We start from the raw sequence: 8,112 nt of genomic DNA on the forward strand, positions 1-8,112 counted from the left end.
TTTACATTCCTTATATTGCACTAAATCCGGGGTCCTCAAACTATGCCCCCTGGGATAGATAACATGCAATGAACGTTTGTGTTGTTGTAGAGAATCTCCCCCTTGGAGGTCTTTTTGTGTGGGTCGGAGGTACCTGGCTTTGCACTCCCACAGGTCTTCCCTCTGCTCGTAAACCTATGCTAGTAGTCCTCAGTGAGGTGCTGCTGCTGAGCTTCCTCGGTCAGATCCAATTTGAACTGAGCCAGCTGTTTTGCCAACTCTTTCTTGTGGTGGCTGCTTAACGCCAACAATTGCTTCCTGTTGGGGCCCTAAGGAGCCCGGGCGGGCAGGCGAGGAGTGGCTGGGAGGGGAGGGGTGAGTAGAGGTTGGTGAGGTGCCCCTTGACGCGAGTGACATCGAGTTGGCCACGCCCACCCAGTCACATGACCACCTAGCCACATCCACCCAGCCAGTCATTGGGCAGATCATATTAGTGGTCCGCGGGATTTAAAATTATGAATTTAGTGGTCCCTGAGATCCAAAAGGTTGGTGACCCCTGCTATAGATCCAACCATACATGTACTCATCGAGTTACAACTTACAACCATTTGTTTAGTGACCATTCAAAGTTGTAATGGCACTGGAAAAGTGACTGTTGACTGTTTTTTAGGCTTATCATGGATGCAGCATCCCCATGATCACATGCTGAAAATTCGGGCATTTGGTAATTGGCATGTATTTATGACAGTTGGATTCTCCTGTGATGTGTCATGTGATTCCCGGTGTCTAAACTTTCCAGCCAGCTTCCAATAGTGATTGGGGGGGGAGGGGAAGCCTAACGATCACATGATTCACTTAACAACTGCAGTGGTTCACTTAATGATTGTGGCAAAAAAGATCGTAAAATGGGGCAAAACTCACTTAACAACCGCCTTGCTTAGCAATGGAAATTTGGGGCCCCATTGTGGTTGTAAGTCGAGGACTACCTGTATTGGCTTTCATTTTGTTTCTGAATTCAAGGGCTGTTTTGAATCTATGCAAATCTAAACAATTTTGATACCAGAATACAGGTAGTCCTTGACTTACAACAGTTCGTTTAGTGACTGTTCGAAGTTACAACCGCACTGAAAAAAAATGACTTATGACCGTTTTTCACACACTTACGACCATTGCACCATCCCTGTGGTCAGGTGATTTACATTTAGATACTTGACAACTGACTCACATTTATGAAGATTGCAGGGCCCCTGAGTCATGTGATCATCTTTTGCAACCTTCTGACGAGCAAAGTCAATGGAAAAAAACAGATTCACTTAACAAATGGATTACTAATTTAACAACTGCAGTGATTCACTTAACAAATGTGGCAAGAAAAGTCGTAAAATGGAGCAAAACTCATTTAACAAATTTCTCACTTAGCAATTTTGGACTCAGTTGTGGTTGTAAGCTAAGGACTACCTGTACTGTATCTGAACAACTATCTTCCCAGAATATAAATATAAATATAAATAATATAAATATAAATAATATAAATAATATAAATATAAATATAAATAGTTTTTCTATTGAGGCACCTGGTCTACCTCAGCATGTGGGAGGGAGCATACTGCATCCCTTTCGCCTTTCAGCTCCAATCCAGGAGCCCTCAAGCTGTCGCATTCACGACAAACCATACTCGACAGAAAAATACTTAATCTCTCCCCTGGCTCAAGCTGATGAAGGGAGGAGAATTTGTGGCTCAGAAGTTAATACAACTGCCTAACATGCAGGCAGCACAAGTTCAAATCCAAGTAAGGGTATGGCTAGCTGATGAGAGCTAAATAGCTTGAAATAGATCTATACTAGTCTCCCTTTATTTCTTTATCAGCAAAATATAAATATAAATATAAATATAAACATAAATATAAATATAAATCAATTGTAATTATGCTAGTGGTTAAGATGGTAGATTTGACCGTAGAGCCCCATAATACAAGTCCTTCCACAGTCCTGAAAGCTCAATGAGTGACTTTAGCTATTCATTTTCTCTTACGATAGGGCACCTTATGTGGTTGTTATGTGGCAATAAAATAGAGGACAGAGTATATATATATATATATGTCATCTGAAATTCCTGCAAAAAATTAGAGTATAAATCTACAAAGAAATTTTTAAAAGCCATATACTCCATTCTTTTTATTCATTTCTGATTCTATTTTATCGAAATGCTTTAAATTGTATAGTGTTCTGAGGTCTACTGAACAGTAATGTGGTGTGGCAATAATTTTAAATAAAGACTAACCGAATCATAAACTCTATTGGTTACAGAACAAAATGTATATGAAAAATGAATATACTTTTAAACAAACTAATAAAACAAGCAAACAATTAGTATACTCGGACCAGACCAAATACTTGGGTGAATGACCAATTCTAATTAGTAGAGATAGGATGAATGAAATGAAAAGATTTGGACAGGGCTGGCTGTACTGATTATTACCAAAAAAGGAGACTTTTTTTTTTTTTTTTTTTTGCTATTTTGAATCTATACAGCTCTAAACATATTGATACAAGAATACTGCATTTGAATAACTTCCTTCCCCAGTATAAACCTATCCAGATCAATTTTAACCATGCTTGTAGTTAAAATGCTAGATTTGGCCTGAGGACAGCATTGTACAATCTAAGAAAAAAAAATATTCAAAACATTATTATTATTTTTCAGTGGGTCTACGAATGCAATATCGAAATAGTTCAACATGCAGAGATTATACAGCAATATAACATGAAATCTAATACATGTATGTGATACAAAAGAAGATGCTGAGTCTCTAGAAAATGCAGAGAAAAGCAATAAAGATGATAAGAAGTCTGGAGGTTAAATTGTACGATGAATGCCTAGGGGAGCTAGATATGTTTTGTCTAACTAAGAGAAGCCTTAAGGAGACCTGATACCCTGTTTCCCCCAAAATAACATTCACATTCACTGATAATAAGCCCAATCGGGCTTTTGAATGCATGGCAATAAGACCAAGCCAGGGTTCAAAAAAATATAAGACAGGGTCTTATTTTCAGGGGAACATGGTAGTAGTCTTCAATACTTGAAGGTCTGCCACAAGAAAGAGAAGATTGATTTATTCTCCATAGCACCTCTGGGCAAAACAAGTGATGGCTCATCAGAAATCTCCAACCTGGAAATAAGGAAAAATTTCCTGACAGTAGGAATGATTAATCAATGGAACAACTTGCCTCCCAGAGCTGTGGGTATTCCATCACTGGAGATTTTTCAAGAAAAGATTGGACAAACATTTATCCAGGATATCCCAAAGGTGCTTTTTCAAGAGGCAACTGGACTTTCTGGTTTTTCTTTGAAGTCGTTTCGCTTCTCATCCAAGAAGCTTCATAGAAAAAGCAGAAAGTCCAGTTGCCTCTTGAAAAAGCACTTTTGAGACAACCATGACCTGGATGACTGAGAAGCTCCATGGACATTTATCCAGGATAATATAAGGAGTCCTGCCTTGGGAGGAAGAGGCTGGACTATAGGAGAGGACTCCAAGGTTCTTTCCAGCCTTTGATTCTATGATTCTATGATTTTATTTTATTTTCATTATATTTTATTTATTTTTGTCAAGCATGTATTTTATGACAGATACAAGTGTAAACATAATTATAAATACATGAAAAGGATAAGAATAAAAGAAAACATTAGGACAGGGACAGTAGGCACGTTGGTGCGCTTATGCACGCCCCTTACAGACCTCTTTTGAATGGGATGAGGTCTACAGTAGATAGTCTAAGGTTAAAGTTTTGGGGATTTGGGGAAGAAACCACAGAGTCAGGGAGTGCATTCCAGGCGTTGAAACTCTGTTACTGAAGTCGTATTTTCTGCAGTCTAGTTTGGATCGGTTTACCATGAGTTTGTATCTATTGTGTGCTCTTGTATTGTTTTGGTTGAAGCTGAAGTATTCATTGGCTGGTAGGACATTGTAGCAGATGATTTTATGTACTATGCTTAGGTCAGACCGAAGACGGCGAAGTTCTAAGTTGTCTAAGCCCAAAATTTCGAGTCTGGTCGCATAAGGTATTTTAGGACTCTTCTTGTGAAATATCTCTGGACTCATTCGATTGTATTAATGTCTGATATGCAGTGCGGGTTCCAGACAGATGAGCTGTATTCAAGAATTGGTCTGGCAAAAATTTTGTATGCCCTAGTTTGCAGTTCAATATTACCGGAGAAGAAGCTATGCAAGATTAGGTTAACAACTCTTAATGCTTTTTTAGCAATGCTGTTACAGTGAGCTCAAATCAAATGATTCTACAGTGATGCCCAGGAGGAGTACAATACCTGCAGCTCTCCATAATGCAAAGCCAACATGTTCTTGATGAAAGTTATTGGTGAAAGGATAAAAGTAAGAGGGGATCAGGATGGACACAGCACAAGCTATGTAATGGTACGTTCTCTCTAATTGCTCAAGACATTTTCAAGCAGTAGAAGAGTTCACATGGTAACTACTTTGTAAATCATGTGTAAAAGAACCACAGAGAGCTGTCTTTGGGAGGAAAGACAATTCTATCTAAGAACATTATTTTGACTTTCTGAATGAATTCACCTGATACGTTAAACAAATCTTAATTACTGTACACCTAATTGCTCATCCATGTGGGAGGAAGGAGAATGAATATAAAGCTGTCAGAGGAAAACTTTCAGAGTTGCAGCTTGGGCAATGTGACTCATGATCTACACCTCATGCTATTCAGTTCATGTGTATTTTGACAAGCCCACTCAATGTGAAAAGATCATGAATCTTCCCAGGAACAAAGTAATGGGTTTTTTCCCCCTAATAATGGTTGGAAGTAGGTGTCAGATCTGTGATTTCCTTGGCCTTAGTAGTTTTGTTTTTTTTAAAGGAAGAATTTGCTGTGTATTGTGCACCTTTTTATATATCTGCTATTCATACAAAATGCTTCATGTTATGAGGATTACAAATCATAACGGCAAATAAACAACAAAGTTCCTTTTCAATATCCCTCCTTTTCTAGCAAAGGAAAGCAGGAGGGCTACATCGAAAGGTATGAATAAAATAATGTATAACAATTATTCTTCTCCAAATAAAAAAGGCCTCACATCATTCTGAGAGGAAATTAATGTGTAGTTTTGCAGATCGCCTAAATCAGGGGGAAATGGCCATGTATAAATTAACTACTGTAAATTCATAGCAGTTCCTCATTTGATACAGTTGATGTGTTTTTCTTTATTTCTTTATTGGTTCGATTTATATGCCGCCCTTCTCCGGAGACTCAGGACGGCTTACAATGTGTTAAGCAATAGCCTTCATACTTTTTTGTATATACCTGCTTAGTAGGGCTTTTGGCTCCCCCTAAGCGGTGTTCTTTTTTATACAAAGTCAGTTTATTGCCCCCACAATCCGGGTCCTCATTTACCTACCTCAGAAAGATGGAAGGCTGAGTCAACCTTGAGCCTGGTAAGATTTGAACTTGCAGTAATTGCAGGCAGCTGGCAGCTAAGTGCTACTTTAACAGCACTTTAGTCTGCTGTGCCACCAAGGCTCCTTCTTTTGTGTATCAAACTAGAGTAATATGTGAATCTGCACATTGATTATCCAATATAATTAATTCCTATCGAGAGATAGGAATGTATTTAAATTATATATATATCTTTACATCCCATAAATATATAGGAATTTATTTTTTAAAAAATCAGCAATTTAAAATAAAACCTTTTTTATTATGTATTCATCCTTGTCACAATAGCCAAGGTAAATCTGTGACTCTAGACTTTTCATTCATATGTTTATATCCTTGTTTTCAGTTTAAAGTAGGGTTGAGCCAAGTAGAAGTTATTAAATAAATCAAGAGATGCTCTGTATTTACCTGGGAGATTCTTCAAATACAAAACACAGTACAGGTAGTCCTCAACTTACAACCAAAATGGAGCCCAAAATTTATGTTGTTAAGTGAGAAATTTGTTAAGTGAGTCTTGCCCCATTTTATGACTTCTCTTGCCACATCTGTTAAATGAATCACTGCAGTTGTTAAATTAGTAATATGGTTGTTGATTGAATCTTAAGGTTGCAAAAGGTGATTACATGACCCCGGGATACTGCAACCGTCATAAATGTGAGTCAGTTGTCAATGTAAATCATGTGACCATGCAACGGTCATAAGCATGAAAAATGGTTATAAATCACTTTTTTCAGTGCTGTTGTAACTTTGAACGGTCACTAAGTGAATTGTTGTAAGTCGAGGACTACCTGTATTGTAGCTCAGCCTTTACAGCTTGCAGGAGAAATGAGCATATCTCAATAGGTAGAAAAGGCAAAACTACATGAAAATACATTTGAGATGATGGTCACAAACAGCACAGAATTGGCTGTTCATGCAGGCTGCAAACTAACAATTAAGCTCCATTGAATACAATAGGACTTCTTTCTGCGAAAACAGGCAAATTTTCTTCAAGCATTGGATTTAAAAATTCAGTTAAGTTGTGTTTATTTTCTGTGCTTTTAAAAAAAAGCAGAATACGGTAATTCCACTTTTATAGACAGAATAAAGTTGGAAAATGAATTGTGACACCTTACAGTCTAACCCAGGGGTCAGCAACCTGTGGCTCTGGAGCCGCATGTGGCTCTTTCACCCCTCTGCTGCGGCTCCCTGTTACTCAAAATGTGTGTCACAACCGCCAAGGTGCGACACCCACCGGCATACAATTTATTGAGCTTTTCAACCCCTGGTAGGTCAACCATGGATAAATCCAAGAAAAGAAAAGTTTCAGAAGAAAACAGAACATTTAACATATGCTACTTTTGTGGCCGCTCAAGAAGTAGTCAGGCATGGGAAGGGTTTTGTGGCTCCTGGTGTTTTCTTTTCTGTGGGAAATGGGTCCAAATGGCTCTTTGAGTGTTTAAGGTTACAGACCCCTGGTCTAACCAATGTAGGTGTGTGTGTGTGTGTGTGTGTGTGTGTGTGTGTGTGTGTGTGTGTACCGATCTGTCTGTCTGTCTGTCTGTCTGTCTATGAATTTTATTCTGCTCAGTCTACTTCAATAAGCCATGGTCTTGTTAGGCTGGGTTGCATTTCCCAAATGTTTCTGCGAATTTGTTAGTCTTCTCGTTGCTACAAGAGTCTTGACTGTTTTAGATAGAAAAACAAATGAGATAACCAATCCTTCTATCTCAGGTAACTGGTAAAATGGTCATCCCATAGATTTAATAAATATATATTTAAAAACTCAGGGGGAAATTTAGTTACTCAAGAAAAGAAAAGTAGTAATTAAAAAAGAATACAAATCTCTGGGCCTTAAACTAGCAGCTGTCTTTATTGTAGGTAATACACACCCAAACCGAAAGGAAAATATGTATAGTAGATCCAGGAAGACATGCCCAAGAAAGCTATTTGGCAATTGCTTTCCTGGAAGGGAAAAAAAGAGGCAGCAGGAAGGATGAAGTTGCCAACAGTCCAGATTGAATAATTTGCAAGCTGTTGCCAAAACATCTTAATCCAGATACGATTTTCCTAAGGCAGAGTAGAATCAAGCCATCATGAGCACAGGGGGAAGGAGCTTAAGTGCCAGATACTGTATGCCTCTTATTTCTCCCAGGATCCAAGCATTGAACATGGACATTAAGAACTGGACATGGGAGAAACAGCCCTGTCTACACCCAAATCCACATATTCATATTATGAGCATTCTTTTCCAGTAATGACAGTGTTATATGTTTGTAGCATGCAGCCACTTTTCTGGATCGCATGGCTTTTACAATGCAAGTCAACTACTTTTCCATAAGTAGAGATAATGTTTTGTGATATAAATATACAGAGGAGCTGTAGATATTTCTGTCTATGTAAACTAGTGGAGATAGTTTTTGGGAGTTTATTAATAATTTCTGTACCTTTAGGTTTCAAAAATTAAAATTGATCCCATGAATAAGGAGGAAAATTAAATTTAAAAATTCAAAAGGGATCAGAGAGATTCAAGCCATTGTGGGTATGTTTTATTATAAAAGAATTAAACAAATTTGATGTATAACAATTAGCACTGCTTAACAGATCTGCAAAAAATGCTTATTAATGTTTATTATTTGCAACTGATTGAATTAAAGATGGTTGCTTATTCATAATTAGAAAAGCTGCATA

Source organism: Pantherophis guttatus, chromosome 3 (assembly GCF_059756535.1).
Source record: "Pantherophis guttatus breed Tessera chromosome 3, ASM5975653v1, whole genome shotgun sequence".
Lineage (NCBI taxonomy): Eukaryota > Metazoa > Chordata > Lepidosauria > Squamata > Colubridae > Pantherophis > Pantherophis guttatus.